Source organism: Ceratotherium simum, chromosome 20, assembly GCF_057802395.1.
Source record: "Ceratotherium simum simum isolate JZ-2026a chromosome 20, ASM5780239v1, whole genome shotgun sequence".
In the NCBI taxonomy this organism is placed as follows: Eukaryota; Metazoa; Chordata; class Mammalia; order Perissodactyla; family Rhinocerotidae; genus Ceratotherium; species Ceratotherium simum.
In genome coordinates, this window is record NC_141919.1 from 12,795,405 (window position 1) to 12,813,283 (window position 17,879).

Genomic DNA, 17,879 nt, shown 5'->3' on the forward strand with positions numbered 1-17,879 from the left:
TTAAGGGAAGCATGACAGTATAATCTTTACTTATTTGGCTCCTTCAAACTAGATTAAAGAGAAAATCTGGGCTGTGAGGCTCAATTAGAAATGTGGGATGGTGCCATGCTGACAACTAGTGGTCCCTGACTTACACCTTCTGAGTCTAGAACCCAGTGTGGTCCGTGATCATCTTATGGGTCGAATTAAAGAAGACCTCCTTCTGGGCAGAGCATGTGCTCATTATAGGTGTGGCATGGCACTAAGTACTCTGAGGACTCAAAAAAAATGGTAACACGATGAATATGTGATAAGGAAACAGTCCAGGGCAGGAGCTCTGGAATAACATAGGCTGGATTCAAATCTTGACTAATCCACCACCATCTATGTGACCTGAGGAACATCTAAGGTTTAAATGTTGTTTAATCAAATTTCTAAAAAGAAATGAAGAAAGAACCTGCCTGCCAGGAAGGGATGTTGTGGGTGCAGCATCCAGTCAAGTCAGTCTCCCGGTCCCTTCCTCAGAAACCTTTGCCACCTGGCTGATGACACTGGCAGCCTGGGCAGCACTGGAGAAGGTATGCCTTGCTCCAGGCCTTGCAGAGAAGTTGGGGGGTCCCCGGAGGAGGCAGGCCACACCCTGGCAGGAGCTGGGTGGTTCCCAGCTCGGCTTTGAGCAGGCTCTGACCTCTGACCTCAGGGACCTCGGAGAAAGAGATGGCGACACACACCCAGGGACTGAGGGATCTGCAGAGCTGACGCCCAGGTTGGGTGAGCTCTGGGGATGGCGTCTCCCAGTCATGAACTGTCCCTCCATGTTGGCCCATCTGGTGCCAAATACCTGAAACCCACAGCAGGAAGTTCCAAACACTAGAAAGTCCAGCTGGGGTGGCTGTTGCGGCCTTGCCCTTGCCCTTTGTCCTCTGGCACCTTCTCTTCAGGAGTTAGGCTGGCAAGTGCCCTTGGCAGCCCTTTCTCTGTGATGTGGCCCAAGGAGATGTCACAGGTGCCAGGCTGAACACTGCAGTGCCTGCCTGGCCCTGAGAGGAGTCGGAAGCTTAGAAGCTCTCCAGTTTCATACTCTATTCTGGGGATCCTTTGGCACTCAAATGGCTCTATATGGGCAATTTCCTTTGTAAGTTTCGTCACTCTCCCTGCCATCATCCCCAACCCGGCAGTCAACAGCTGGTTCTCCCAGCCTGCAATGCTGCCCTGCCTGGCCAGAACCACCCCACTGCTCCTGCGCCTTCCCTCCGCCCTGGTCACAGGCTGTTCCATCGGGATCCTGTGCCTTTACCAGCTGGCTTTTACATCACGCTGGAGAGGCGGTGTCCAATCCAGCAGGCCATATTCTCCCACCTGGGGATCCTCCATTTAGTGAGCTGGAGGGACTCTCCAAAGAAGCCCGCACTGTCTGCTCAGAATTCTATGATGTTCAAACACTTGAGAACCATAAAGATCCCTCCTTCAGAGTGCAAATTTACTCTCCTGTGTTCATCACCTGAGCAGTCAAAGCTGTGAACCCCATACCATCCAGTCACCTCAACCTTCCTTGCCCAAAGAAGATTGAAGAGCCCAGAGAAGGAATGGCAAAGAAGGAGGAGGATCCCATAGAGACCAAAGGACAGGACGATGGGAACAGGGGCCCTGCAGCAGTGGGGATACACCATTGACATCCAGGCCCCTGGAGACCAACAGAGTCCTTACTTCCCTCAAGCGCAGTCCTGGGCCTCTGGACCTCCATCCTGAACAGCCAGAAGACAGCTTGAGCAAGAAGGCCCGGATGTCTCCAATAAGCTCCTCCTCAGAAAGCCATGTTGTCACCACCTCACACAGCCCTGCTGGAGATGTCCTGCCTCCTGGGAAGCCTGATCCAGATGCAGCAGTGCTCTCTGACCCAACCCCGTGCTGCTCCTGCTGCTGGAGAGGTCAACAAAGGAGGTGCTGGGTGAGGACCATCGGCCCAGCTCTCCAGCTCACTGACATCTGGGAAGGAGATGCAGGACGAAAAGCCTTCAGACGTCCCGTCAAGGAGCTCTTCTCCACGGTACATCCCAGCAGTAGGCCCTGCAAACAGAGAATCGCCATGCCACTTGTGCTGCCCCTGCCACCACTGCTGCCACTGCCACCACTGCTGCCACTGCCACTGCTGTGGGGCCGAGGGGAGCTGCCACCACCTCCTAAGCTTCCTTGCATACCTTTGCCAAAAACCTGGGCACTTTGGAGAAGAACACTGAGTGTCAGCAGAACAAGATCTTGGAGGATCAAACGGGGGTCGTGGCAGACTGCAGTGCCACTCAGCCTGCCCCTTCCCTCTCCCCACCTGCCTCGGAGACTGCAGACTCCCTGCCCCTGGGCACTCACACTGTGCAGGTCCCTGTTCCTCCCACTGACTTTGCCGACCTGTCTGCCAGACCCGGATCCCGTCTGTCCCTCCACCTTCCCCGACACCAAATACTGATCAGGGCACAAGATACACAGTCCAGAACTCTCCTCCTCCTGCTGTTCCTACTGGCTCTATTCCTCCTTTTAGGTCCAGCCCCACTTTAGGAATTCCACTTAATGAGAATGGAGGCACTTTTCACTCAGTCAGAGCTACAGCATCTCCTATTTCTAGCCTCCCCACACCTCCTAGTACCTCAATCTTCTCCTTCCAGCCACCCTCCTGCCAAAAAGAACCCCAAACACCTATGTCTGTAGTTTCTCCCCCTCCTTTTTTCATACCCATCCCTCTTCTGGTCCCCTCCACCAGGACCCCTGTTTTCACCAGCCAGCCCACCCCTTCTGTGGCAGTCCGCTCCACCATCACAGCCAGGGCATCTGCAGGTCTGACCTCCCAGCCTACTTTAGAGCCTGGTGTCATTGACATGGACACTACTCCTCCTTCCCAGGCTGGCATTTTCAGGTCTCCCCAGGCTGCAGTGTGAGATGTCTCCTATTTTCCCAATTTCACTGTAGTGTGGAGCAGAGGCACCCTGCAAAGGTACCAGTCTCCACCAGCCCATCTTCATTGATGGTCCCCTTCCCCACCCCAATTTTTAACTATCCCTTCGGCCCCCAAACCACCCCTCAGCCCCATGTGGAATGCTGATGGGCAGCAGCAGAGAGCCTCTCTCCCCAGTGCTCCTGTTTTCCCCGGCCCAACCCTCGTGGCCCCTGCAGTCACCTTCGCTCCAGCAGGCAGCACCTCTGCAAACTTCAAGCCTGCCTTTGACACCGATGCCATGGATCCCACGCCTCCTTCCCACGCTGTCATCTTCCAGTCTCCCCCAGTCTCCAGGGAAAACCACTTCCCATTTTACGTGGCGCTTCTGGGTTCTGAGAACACACCACCCAGTGGCAGCACTGCCTCAGCCCACGTCTCCACCTGTTTACCTGCACAGTCGGTCAGCAGACAGAATATAATTTCCAACCCTCTCTCTGACCCAAGAATCTCCTCTCAGCCCACATTTGGGGCCTGTGATGGGCAGCAGCCTAACAACTGTTTCCTGTTGGGAAAACTGGTAGCCCCAGCACAGGCTGTGGGTCTAACCTCTCCTGCAGCCCAGCCACCTAGACGCAGCATAATGCCATCAGGTTTTGCAGGTTTGATATTGCCAGCTTCCGCATCTGACACCACTGTCAACATCTTAAACCCAAAAACCTGGGGCCACCTGTCCAGAATCCTGGTGGTACGATGTGAGGGGACAATATCATTCCCATGATCAGAGGACCTGGTATTCCCGCTTTCCATCAGGTCAGCTGGGGCCCTTGTGGCCAAACACAGATAGTGCAGTCAGAGAGAACTATATCTCTCCTGTGATAGGAGGCCCCTGTGTCACCACCTGCCATCAGAGCACTTGGAGTCCATCTACCCAGAGCACAGATGGGGTGATGGGGACACCACCGTTCCTGCTGTGACTGGATACACTATGGTCCCCATTCATACAGAGCACCTGGGGACCCCCTGGGCAAAGTGCAGGTGGTGCGATGGGGGACAGCACCATACGTTTTTAGAGAATAACCTCTACCCTCAGTCAAAACACCTGCTCCCCCACCCCTCAGGGTCCCCCTCTGCATTTGGAGGAGCAGCACTGTGTTTGGAGTCTCCTGGTCAGAGCAACTCAGGGCATAGCAAGCAGTAGCCTTGCCTCTGGGACCCTCATCACCGGCCAGGGCTTCATAGGAGCCACCAGCCAACTCCTTTCTTCTGTCACGTATCTCAACAAATAAGGAGCAGATCTTCCTCTGCAAACTATGTGTAACCAGAGATGGACTTTGCTCCACTGGAAAGGGGCTCAGCCCCTTCAAGTGAAACTGAACCTGCTCTCTTCCTACAGCAGCCAGAGGACCACACCTCAGGGGAGTGTGTGTGTTTTGTGTATTTATGTGTAGTGTGGGGCGTGGGGAGGGGTGTTGCTTGTGTGTGTGTGCGTGTGTGTGTGTGTGTGTCTGTGTGTTGGAAGGTGAGAGACACAGGAGCCCAGGTCAGAACTACTCCAGACTTGAGAAGGTCCGGTGTGGAGAACAGAAGAGAGCTGCATGTAGCATGAACCATGCCATCCCTGGCTTGACTGTTAACTAGGCTGACCCAAGTTCTGGGCCAGTTTTCTCTAGTCTGGGAACTGGCAGGATGCCCACTGCTGTTTATAGGAGCTTTCTCTCCCCCACTCATTTGTTACCCACATTACTACCATTAAGAATAGACACTTTTTGTGATCTAGTCATCCTAACCACCTAGTAAAAAACCACCTACAGCAAGTGCCATAAGGAATTAAGGGTGTTTCACTTTGTGGCTATCAGCAGGATAAGAAGAATTAATTTAGAATCACTGCATTAACATTTCCTATTGCATAGTCACATTTGGGGGAGAGGATTAAAACAATTGTGTTTTAGTACTTTATGATGGTATGCAGAAGGAATCAATTACAATACAAACTAATTGTTTAATTTTAAGAATATATTTGTGTCGATCAAAAAATACAAACCAAAAAAGGGGAAATAAATATACCAAATAATTTATAATTCCATTATAACTTCTGGGAAGGCATTGTTTCAACATATGAATTTTACTTCCACATATTGAATTAAAGATTAGTATATTTTCCTTAGTATTGAGTTTGTATTAACTTGATAAAGAAGTAATATATGTATTTTTTTTACATGTTGAAAACCTGAGGACCAATTTTGGGAAAAATGTGATTATGAAAAACATTTCTTTATGTAAAATTTAGAGACTACAGGTCTTGACCTGTAAACCTTTTATAAGTCCCCAATGTTGTTTATTCTTAATTCCAGCCTTTCTTCATGTATGTCATTTTCCCCTTAGCTTTTATGCCATTTAGACATTCAAAACCTGACTTTAAAACCCACATCTTCTAATAAGTCTTCCCAGTTACATCTCACCCCTACCCTAACCCATTTGTGGGTATCAGTTCTGCCTTTCTGCACTGAAAACCACTCAAGGTTAGGGATAATATTAAGCCTCATATTGTTTTCACATCTTCTCACAATACCTACTTCATCGATCTGCACACAGTAGGCACTTAATGAATGTATTTAGTGACTGTTTCAAGGATCCTACAAATGCTTGAGTTCGTAGCACACATGTGAATTACCACATGATAGAATTTAATATCTCCTTCTTCATTGCAGGGAGATCGAAATAGATGTTCAAAAAGCCAGCTAAGTGTTCAGTCTCTTTTATCATAATTCCTCTTAACAACTGTGTTCCAGTTCTAAAATTATTTGATTCTTGCCAAGATCTTATTTGGAGAAGCTGTAAAGTTCAATCCCATTTCATCAAACCATATTGTCCTCTTCCAACGTGATGTTTTTTTCTCTTACACCAAACTGGGTTGTTCAGGATAAGCTGAGCTGTCTGTACTAAGTTAACCCCTAAACTTCAGTAGTTTAACACAACAAATGTTTATTTTTCACTCATGCTATGGCCCCACTGGTGAGGGGAGGGGCAGGCTCTGGTCCACAGGGTCGCTCAGGGGTCTAGACCAATGGAGGCCCCACTGTCTCTACACTGTGCAGGGAAAGAGAGAGCCAGAGGGTCTCATGCAGCATCTTGAATGCTTCAGCCCAGAAATGAACGGTTCTCTTGCACTCACAGTTAATGGCCCACACTTGCTCGTGGTCCCACCTAACACAAAGGTACTGGGAAACAAGGAGCATACGGGTAGTCAGTGAGCAGTAACTGTCTCCATCTGGCAGCATCACTATAGAATCTTGACCACAGTGTGTGCCATTTCCCTTTGCAATTATTCCCAAATAAGCCCTAAATTTTTAAAAATTCTAAATTACTAGTTCACGTTATTCAACCTGCAATCCTCAATTAAGCAAACTTTCACCCAGAAACAACGTGTTTTAATCTGTTTTCCTTTTAACGCTTCATGTCTTGCCTGGACAATGAACATGCCTAGTTCATTCTTCCTTTTACTTTCAGAAACATCGTCGTCTTTGTTGCTCCACTGGCCTCCATTTTCCAGGATCTTTTTAGAATCATCACAATGGTAACACAGAGAAAAAACTCTCCTCACCTTTTGCTTTTCCTCTTCTTGGCAGGATGCTGTCTTAATGGGGTTCTACCTCACCTTCTCCTCAATCTCCTTTTTCTTATTCTAATAGGATCTGATGCTGCATGGACTCCTGTTTCCCCCTGCAAGTCATCTCCCTCTGTCATTTTAATGCATCGGTTCTTCATTGTGACAACATATTAGAGTCACCTGGCCAGCTTTTAAAAGAGACTGATGCTCCATGGTCTGGGGCCCAAAGGAGGGGGCTCAGATGTCCCTATGATGTAGGGACTCTTAGAAAAGGCTTCGCAAAGGAAGTGCCACTGGAGACGAGTCTTGACAATGAGTACGAGTTGGCCAAGTAAAGAGAGAGAGTATCCCCATCAGTGAAAACATCAGATGAGTTCCCCCGAAACAGAGCAGGGACAGAGTCAGGTCTGTGTGTTAAAAATGATCCCTCTTGGGCCTGGATGGGGCACAGACTGGAGGGGAAAAGACTGCAGGCCTGGAGAGCAGAGAGGGCATTGATAGGATGGTCTTGGCAAGAGGTGGGTACATCCCTCTTTTGCTGTATTTATTCAACATTACTAATTGTCTATTTGTGTGCTCATATATATACTGAATGTATCAGCTAGAAATATGTTCAGAAATATGTTCAGAAATAGGTAGCAAAGTCACCTGACTTGCTGTGGCTTAAATAAGTTTTATTTTTACCTATGTATACAAACAAAAATTTTCTTGATGCTTGGGTTCCATCTAGATAGATTTAATCAGCATCTCTGGGGAGTGGGGCTGCCCACAGCAGTCATCTGCTCACTAATGTACCCCCAATTTGTTTTCTTCCCTTCTATGTCTCATTTCTTCACTCTCTCACAGTGCCTCCTGGGATTACTTCTCAAACAAATTCTCTGGACCTAAATTTTTGTTTTAATATCTGCTTTGAAAAACAGGAAAAATAATAGCGTGTACCACATACGATTGTTGAAAGGATTACGTAAGTTAACATATGTGAAGCATGTGTTATTGCACATGCCCCACCCTCTTCCTAGCACACCCTGGTCCGTGCTTCAGCAGGGCTGGCTCCTTCTCCTACTTTTCATCTCAGCTTAAACATCACCTCCTCAAAGAAGCCTTTATAGCACCTAAAGTCCTCTCTCTGAGTTTCTCTCACACTCTATTGCTTTTCACTTTCCTAGGACTGTACTCAAAATAATTGTAATCGTGTTTACTTATTTTTTTATCTGTCTCCTCCCACTAAAGTGAAAGCCCCAAAGGACAGATATTCCAACTCGTTCACCACAATTCACTGGTGTAGCACAGTATCTGACACATCATGGGGGCCTAGTATATATTTGTTGAATGAATGGATGTCTCTCATCCGGGTACATGGCCTTAAAAGACTTTCAAAACATAGTATAGCTTTTCTAAAACTCAAGGTAAATAAAAAGTTGAGAAAAATTAAAAGATAGAAACCTATTGTAGTAGGCAGAATAATGTCACCCAAAAAGTGTTCGTGCCCTAAATCCGGAACCTGTGGATGTGTTACTTTACATGGCAAAAGGGACACTACAGATGTAATTAAGTAACAGACTTTAAAATAGGGAGAAAAGCCTGGATTACCCAGGTGGGCCCAATCGAATCAAGTGAGACATTAAAGGCCAAGAATGTTCTCCAGCTGGTTACGGAAGAGGAAGTCTGATGTGAAGCGTGAAGGAGACTCAATTCACCATTGCTGGAGAGAGGCCACATGGCAAACAAGCTGCCTCCTGGTGCAGAGACCAGCCCCAGGCTAACAGCCAACAAGGAAACAGGGGCCTCAGTCCTACAACCACAGGGAACCGAATTCAGCCAACAACTTGAATGAGCTTGGAAGCAGATTTGTTCCCAGAGCTTCCAGAAAGGAAGTTTGGCCTTGTGAGACTCTTAGGAAAGGAGCCAGCTAGGCCACACTGTGAGTTAGCTAAACTGTGAGGTAATAAACGGGTCTTGTTCAAAGCTTCTAAATTTGTGAAAATTTGTTATGGCAGTAATGGAAAACTACACTACCTAACCCCTAAACTCTCCCTTGGTGAGATATGCCTGAAAGAGAGAAAGAGAATTCGAGGCCCATGATTGGAGAGTAACAGCAGAGATTCAAGTGAAACCCTGCAGTAAGCTACAGTGTTCTCTAAGATTCTTGAACTCCAGACAAAAATGTGTTTCTGGAAACGAGGAATGACTACTATTTCCTTCTACATATGTGTCTTCTCATAGACTTTGTCATTTAGGGTAGAATGAGATGATGTACAAGATGCAAATCTGCCAAGACACTCAACAACTTTTAATGATTTTTCTGCCTGGATGGTGACTACTAACTAGGAAGAGACTCACTATAATTAATGCCACACTAAAGATCAGATGTTAAAAAAAAATGAGAGGCAGCTTAACACTCCATTTCTCTGAATCAAGCTATCCCCGAATATGAAGTATGCATGTGAGTGTGCATGAACACAGAGACATTACAGATCAACAATTTCAAAGCAGTCTTTTTCGGATTTTAATATATTTGCAGTAAAAGTGTGTCTTAAAAATAGTATACACTCTTAAACTGGTGACTTTTCTCCCCAAAAAGCTATTTTTAAAGAAAAATTAGTTCCATAGGGGTTGGTGGGAATGTGGTATTTAGCATTTAAATAGTAATATGTGTCTTAGTCTGCTAGGGCTACCATAACAAAATACTGCAGACTAGCTGACTTAAACAATAGAAATGTATTTTTTCACAGTTCTGGAGGCTGGAAGTCTGAGATCAAGGTGTCAGCAGGGTTGGTTTCTCTTGAGGCCTCTTTCCTTGGCTTGCAGATGGCTGGCTTCTCACTGTGTCCTCACATGGCCTTTCCTCTGTGTGCACAAGGAGAGAGTTTGTTCTCTGGTATGTCTTCCTCTTCTTATAAGGACACCAGTCCTATTGGATTAGGGCCCCACCCTTATGACCTCATTTAACTTTAATTACCTCCTCAAAGTCCCTATGTCTAAGTCACAGTGGGGATGAGGGCTTCAACACATGAATTTGGAGGGGAGAGGCAGGGGAAGGACACAATTCAGTCCATAACAAGTGGAGAACTGATATTGGTTACTTAAGTAAGGAAAAGCAGAGCTAAAATGGAAATTAGATTCTGCCATCCCAGGAAGGACCTCCTCTCTGGTCTCCGGGAATGTTGGATGACTTCCTGGACAGCCAAGGGCCAGTGCACACATTTCATCAAAGTCCAGCCACAGAGAGGATGGGTCACTGAGACTGCCGAGACTTCACAGGAAGGAACTGATGCAGGCAACAGCATGAGGAGCTAGATCAGAGAATAGAGTTTTTCTGGAAGCAAAGGGTTTATCTTACAGAATAACTTTCAGTCGTATCTCCAAGCCACATTAACCCCATTTCCTTCTTGATAGAATTTTGAAGGTGTTTAGAAGCTTGCCATGAACATTGTTTGTCTTGATGTCAGCAAAACATTTTAAGACTCCATGATGTTAACTTTGTGGTGGATGAGAAGACTCAAATATTCATACTCACTAACAGTGTCAAGCTCCAGCCACGTTTCTGGGTGCTACAGACTTTTTTCCTCAGTTCTGTCTTTTTTGAAACTAGTTACCACTGATTTGGATAAAGATGCAAAATACAATTATAAAATTTTCAATAGCAAAAAACTGGAAGAGATAAGTGATATGCTGAATGAAAGGTTCAAGATCCAAAGAGATCTTGACAGGATAGATCATGGGAACAAAGCCAACGCAATTAAATTTGACCATGGTAAAGGAGAGGTTCTGCACTGGAGGAAGGCAACTGTGTAAGGAGAGAGTTGAGTAAACCCTACATAACAGAAGAAAAAAAATCTGTTGAAATTGGGAATCATGGAAAGAAAGACAAGCTAAAAGCAGGGCCCTAAACAGAAATCCTCAGACAAGAAAATAGTGCAAGGCATGAACTTATTGGAGCTAGAATCAAAATTCCTAGCATGATGATGCATTTCCCTCATCTATCCCCCACCCCTACCTCTTTAACCTTTGGTGAAGGGGAACATCAATAATCCCACCTGTTTCTATTTGTAGCAAACCAACACCAAGATTAAAGAGGGGTCAGCCTGTCCCTCACTACATATTGCAGAGTGAAACTCAAGGTTGCTGAGCCCGAACATGCTGGATTGTCACACGCTTAGACTTGGGAGGGACCGTGGATATTCAGGTCCTTTCCATATGTTTCAAGTCATCCCTTCTCACTTCTCTGCTTGAATGCCAACTCCGTTCAAACTGGACTGCTTGCGATTGCTCGCGCTTTTTTTGATCTCTCCCATCTCTAGGCCTTTGTTCAAGCTGGTTTCTCTCCCTGGAATGCCCTCCTCCCACCTTCTCTGAAAACCCACCCTCCTTTCAAGATACATTACAAATGCTGCCCTTGGATGCAAATTCATGATCTGTTTCCAGATTTCTCTTCTTACAACTCCAAGTCATTACCCTCTTTTCTTTTCCATTGTGAACTTTTACAGCTATTAAGTATGCTTCTTTATGACATTCATCGGGTTCTTTCTCGTAGGGGAAGGCTTTATAACAGTGAGACCCAGCTTTCCTCCTGCTGCTCACACAGGAAATGACTGCTTAGCTTCTCTGCCTAGCCTGGCAGTCACCTTCCTTTCTTACCCTGGAAGCTTCTTAGCACAGGAGTGGCAAACCATGGCTCACCCATCAAGGCCTAAAAACATTTGTTTTCTCTTCTGTGAAGTTCTTCTCTCCATCCCAAGCAGAGGTGATCATCATTCCTTTGTAACACACCTTCACCTGGCACATACTGCTATTAAACAAGTTTATAATATTGCTATTGCCATATTCCCTCAGTTGGAAAACTATGTTTTTAAAAACACCAATGATTTATAAATGGGATATAAAATCAAATGCTATATTAACTCTGTACATCAGCTGTAAAATGCATAATGATTCTAAAAGTGATAAAATACTTTAAAATAGGCCTTCTTCAATCAATATGATTGAAGAATACAATAACTGTTGATTTCTATGCCTTATCCAAGAGATTGGCAGGTCCTCAGCCAGCAGCGGGAACCAAGTCTCATTCATCTTATTCCCAATGTTTGCCCAGTGGCTAGTATAAAGGGCTCAAGAAATATTTGTTGAGTGAATGAATGAATTGAACAAATAAGTTTTAGCTGGCCATAAATTTAACATGGTTCAGACTTTGGTCTGGCTGCTATGAACACTGACATAATATAGGACTGCATCACATTAGGATGTTCAGATGACAGAAAGCACTAATCATAGAAAGATTCAATCACATTTGGAATACAATGTTTAATATTTTAATTATGCTAAATATTTTAAAGGGGACATTGACCATCCAGGATGACCAGGATGGTGTCAGGCCCAGAAATATATAAGACAAGGCTGAAAGAATTGGGTAGAGACAGCCTGCAAAAGAGAAGCAAGTGTAAAACATGATGGCTTTCTTCACACATCTGAAGGACTACCTGTGTAGGTGTAAAAAGGCCTGATGTGTAGAGCTCCAGAGAAGCAAAGACCAGTCTGATGACAGTTCCAGGAGTATATCTGATTCTCTATAGAAAATGCCTTTACAAATCGCTACTATGAAGCGATGGAACAGGTTGTCTTGTGATATAGTGAGCATCCCATCTCAGGACATATCAAAGTAGAAGCTAATGGCTAAGAGTTATTCAGCACTGGATAGAATGGTAGACCAGATGTCCCATTGGGCTTCCTGCAATTTTAAAATTCTCTGATTTTATTAACATTGATTCCTTTTCTGGAGAGGAACCCCATAACCGCAAGCACAACTGAAAAATGACAGGTATTCTAGGGGATGACCTGAAAGTTCCAGCCCCAGCTATATCACAGATTATCAAGGAAAATTGATCTACCCATCCATCCATTCATTTATCCAACCAATTAACATTTAATGAGTGCCAGGCACTGGCCTAAGTCCTAGAGATATAGCAGTGAGCAAAAGAGACACAGTTGCTGTGTTCATGAAATTAGTCTCTAGTGCAGACAATATAAGCACACACATAGAAATTACAACCCATGGTAAATGCTATGAAGAAAGGCATGGGATGGTATAATAGCCAGCTGAGCTAGTTGGAGGGTTCAGAAAATGCTGCCTTGAAGCAAGTCATTTAACTCCTCCCTTCATCCACAATGATTTCTGTTAAACTGAGCAGAAGACTCTGGTCTCACCCTGACTTTGAGGAGTTTAGAGTGTGCAACCTGGGAAACTCATTGTCTTTGTAACCTTGGAGAAGGTCATCTGACCTCTCTAAACCTCAGTTTCCTCATCACCAAAATGGGAAGCACAATAGCCCCTAGGTCATGATGCTGTGAGATCAGGCTCGTGAGCCCAGTGTCCACCATAGAGTAAATCCCCTATAACTGGCAACTAGTGTTATTAAAGTAAATAGGAAATATCCTGAGTGCTTAGAAAGAAAACTTCCACATATTTTCTAGATCTGTTATCTTTACTCTTCTAGTGATCACAGGCTTCTAAAATCCCCAGGGCTATTTGGTGAGGGGGGGATAAGATAGCCAGAGGGTGGGGTGGCATTTTATCTGCATCTCACTTGAGGGCATCAACACTGCTCCCTCTAGGCTACATTTCCTTCCTTAGAGTTAGTTGTCTGCTATAGGATGAAAAACATCTTTCCTTCTTGCTTTCATGTTCCCCCTTTTCTTTCTTCTCTTTAAAAATCAGAGAAGGTTAGACAGGACCCTTCTGGAGAAACTAGACCACCTCTGCCTGGGCCAGGGCAGCCACTAAATGAAAATGCACAGCAGCAGTTCCCTGGCGTTCCAGGAGGAGACCAATCCAGTATAAATAAATAATCCACATTTCAAGCAGGATTATGGATATAAATGAAAGACGAAAAGCACTTCAGGGTACCAATTTGTCACACATCTCCACACAAAAGCGCAGCCTTGTTTTTCTCCTCATCAGCAGCCTACCTCACTTCCCACTGCACTTTTTGGCCAAACATGCACAACGGTGAAAAAGATAAAGAAAAAAGTGGGGCAGAAGGAGATAGACAGCTGCCAGACAGGCGATATGAGTGGTTCTAGAAGTGCCAGCCATCACCTCCTTTCCTGTCAGCGGTCTGGATCCCCTGAACTTTGGGGGTCAGATGATCTCCACCAAGGGCTTGACTACCACCTCAGCGAGTGGTGTCACAGAGCAGCCAGCCACAGCCTTGCTGACACCTGTCCCTGCCCGGGTTCTCCTGTTATCTCCCACTTGTCTTGATAGCTAACACAGCTCCTATAGTTGCTGTATCCCATTAGGTCAGAGCAATGAAAATGAATGCCATTTTCTTGATGGTTTATGCAGAATTCCTGTAATTTGAAGCAAGCCTCCTTGGCCTTGTTTCTTCTCCTGTCTCCACCCCCCACCCGTGTCCCCCCTTTGCCTGGCTGCTCTCCCCTCCCCAACCCTTCCCACCCCCTGTCTCTGTCTGTCTTTCTTCTCCCTTTTCATACTGAATATATTGGGGCCCTGGCGGGCTGCCATTCTAACTGCACATTAGAAATGGTAGAGTTTTCCTCTATCTGATTCTATGAAATGAGTTCACCAGAAGGTGCAGACCCAGCACATTTGTGGTTTTTCCTATAAATTACTTTAACACTGTGTCCAATCATATATATAATTTCAGATTTTCAATTTCAACTCACTGCTGTGTCAGCACAGACTCCACTGATATGTCTAACGTATTTAGCTTAAAATGAAACGGATGGCATTTCATTACCAGGAAGATAATATTTTTGAATATGTTTCCTGCATGGCGGGATCCATCATTATTCTGCCATTTTATGTTCAGTATGTGTAATAGCTTTTTAATGCTTTGACGTATTTTATTTATATGTGTAATATTTTTATAATACCATAGGACAGTTTAACTCATTGGACACATTAGAAAATCTTAATTGAATGCTTTTAAATATTAGCAAGGAGGGAAAGGCTGAACAAATTGCCAATATTTTTATTTAAAATTTTGTCAGGAGTAGCAAAAAAGACACAAAAATTGTTCAACTCTTGTTCTTTTCCTTTATCTATTCTCCCCAACCTTCTCCCGCCCCCCGTCCCCACTCAGTAGTCTCCCCATAAATATACACACTTTGGAGAGGATGTAAAAAGATAAAGAAAAATCCTCTAGTCCCCTGAGGCTTAGAAGCTGTCACGGTGAAAGCAAAGAACACGAGAAATATTGAGCAAGCCCCAGTGTGACTGACAGGAGCATTCTCATTGGTGGAAGCTTCTGACAGCGCTGAAATCTTTAATACCAGGTTCCCGGCTCTTTGACCAAAGTCATGGAATGTTTAAAAGGAGACTTTGTCTCAAAAGCTGTCTTTGCAAAGAAAATGCAAAGGAAAGTGTTGCGCCTTAAAAACTTGCAGGTAGCCAACTTTGCTAAAGGCACTTCAAATTAACAGGTAAGTGCTAGCAAGAGCACTTTCTTCTGGTTCTTTCTCCTCCTCTAACAAAGCCTACCACACTCCTCCAAACGAAAGATCTGGGAGTCAACATGGGAAAAGAGCTTTGCCTTCCTGGCTTCAAGTCAAAGCAGCTCTGTCAATGGCCCACGGGCCCTGCACTCTGCCGAGAGCCCCTAGTCTGGGCTCGCTCACAAGGGAAGGATGTGAGAATTGACATTTTCTTTGTAGGAGAAGCTCTGCCTTTCCTGTATGCATATATGTATGTTTCCCTCAGCTTTATTGAGGCATAATTCACAAATAAAGCCGTGTATCTTTAAAGCACATTAAACTGCACAATATGCCTTTCCTGTTTTTAAAGTGCAGCCCCCATTTCTCTAACTGCTGCTCTCCTAGGGAAGCAAACAGACATGGATTCTAATTCGAGGCCACCTCTGATCACCTACGGGGCCCTGAGCAAGTGACTGCGGTCCCCTGAGCCTCAGAGCATTATCTGTAAAACGGAGCCACTGGTTCCTCCCTTGGATGTCGCTGTGAGAACCAGACATCGTACACGTGGCACCGAACACAATCCACGGCTTACAGAATGATGACAATCATTTTTGTTATAATTAACAACTTGCTTTGTTGGTAAAAATGGGCCAATCTTTTCCCTTCTCTCTCCTTCAAATTCTCCAATCTAAAACGGGAGACTCCTATCTGCATGCTGATAAAAGAGCCTCCCTCCTATAATTAAAAGTTGGCACAAAAGCACAAACAACTACAGTATTTCCTTTATTCCAACAAAGCTCCTTTTGGAGAGAAACTCTCCAAGATTTGCCTGAGGATATTTTAAAGAGGTTATTCTGGCTTGCTAGCTTAGTTTTGTTTTTTGTTTTTGTTTTTCCTGTGTTTATTTATCTCCTTGTTCTTAAAAGAACAGAAAATTATAGCACAAAACTCCTTCAAAGAGAACCTGCCACTGATGATTCCTTGGATCAATTTACATACTTGAAAGTTCTTGTAACTATTCCAGCTCTCAAAGAGTTGGGGAAATTATCACTACAATGGCATTCATATTACAATATATAAATGTACCAAATTAACAGGTACACCTTAAATTCACACAATGTTATAGGTCAAATATATTTCAATTAAAAAAAAGAGTTGGCAGCCATAAAAAGAGATGAAATCGTGCTATTTACAACAACATGGATGGACCTTGAGGGTATTATGCTAAGCAAAATAAGTCAGACAGAGAAAGTCAAATACTGTATGATCTCACTCACATATGGAAGATAAACAAACACATGGATAAAGAAAACAGATTAGTAGTTACCAGAGGGGAAGGGGGTGGGGACCGATGAAAGAGGTAAAGAGGTACATATGTGTGGTGATGGATAAAAAACAGACTTTTTGTGATAAATACAATGCAGTCTATAAAGAAGCTGAAATATAATGATGTACACCTGAAATTTACACATTGTTATAAGACAATATAACCTCACTAAAATAATTTTTCAAAAAAAGAGTTGGAAAAACACTCTAAGAAAGGGATGAGCAAACTTTTCTGTCAAGGTAAATATTTTTGGCTTTGCTGACTCAATTCTGCCCTTATTGGGCAAAAACAGATATAGAAAACATGGAATTAATGAGTATGACTGTGTTCTAATAAAACTTTGTTCACACAAACAGGCAGTTGGCTACGGGCCTTAGCTTGCAGCCTGACCTCTGATCTAAGACATTAACATATCTTAATTTTTGCATTTCTCAAGGACCGAAAGTCCCAAAGCGTAGAATCACAAAATCAAACACAGAGAAAAGGAAATGTCAACAATATAACCGTTCAGGTCGGGCAAGGGATTTTAAGTTTTGAATTCTTGGGTTCTATATCATCTATTATTCTAATATCTGTTTTGACAGTCACAATTTTATAGAAATTTGCCAAGAGGTAGTTTCCATTTTCACCCCAAGCCTCTATTATAGACAGTTCAAAATTAACCTAATTTACGGATATGTTGGACAACTTTGTTCAAGACAAAAATAGCATAAATCATTCATTCATTCAACTCCACTGAACAACCACATGAGCTAGACACTGGTAAAAAGCAGAGGGTAAACAAATAAAATCTACCTCTATTCATTTAAGTTTTAGTAGAGGGAGACAGACACTATATCCTTAAACAAGTTAATAAAAAGATAAATTGATCTACTAGTAAGTACTTATGACAATCAAAAAAGTTGGTGTGACATAAAGAAATGGGTCTATAGACAAGGGGGAGTCCTGAGAGTGTGGCCTTTTTGAGAAGGGGGCATAATTTGAGATGTGGAAGGACAAAAGTGACTATGCCCAGCCCTCTGAAAAGCTAGAAATAATTATGCAAAAGTCACGAGGCGAAATAAAAGAGCTTAGAGAGGAGAAGGAAAAGCAAGAAAGCTGGTGTGGCTGGAGTATAGGAAATGACAGAGTCACATGGACAGTTACATTTGCAAAATTATAAAGACTAGATTTTGTCCTCATCAATAGAAAAGTGTTTGCACTGGTTAATTCCCAGTTATAATATTTGTCGACAACTTTGAAGAAATTATCTTGAAGTGACCCCAAGAGCCTACTAGAGAACAAAAATCAGAATTTCCTAATTACTCTATTACAGGCCTCCTGAACCCCATTTCTAAATTCCTACTGTCTAAATTCCTGCTGTCCTAAAAGGAGGTGGAGAAATTGAGAGAGGCGTGTGTAGTTCGGCACTGCCTTATTTCGAGTTGCTCTTTCAGGACCCAAAGCAGAAGCTATTTGATAATATTCCCCTTCAAAGTTATACGGCACTTTTCATCTTAAGAATATCAGAGCACTCTATTGCAATTAAATCACTAATCCTCATAACAACCCCATCAAGAAAGTATCTGCTTTATTATCAGTGAGAACACTTGGCATTTACATGCTGG

At 44.0% G+C, this 17,879-nt stretch overlaps 1 pseudogene; it reads left to right on the forward strand.

The window, feature by feature from the left end:
- The first annotated feature begins 1,098 nt into the window (after nucleotides 1-1,098).
- On the forward strand, nucleotides 1,099-3,683 carry LOC147914363 (nuclear pore-associated protein 1-like; annotated as a pseudogene).
- The last annotated feature ends 14,196 nt before the right edge of the window (nucleotides 3,684-17,879 follow it).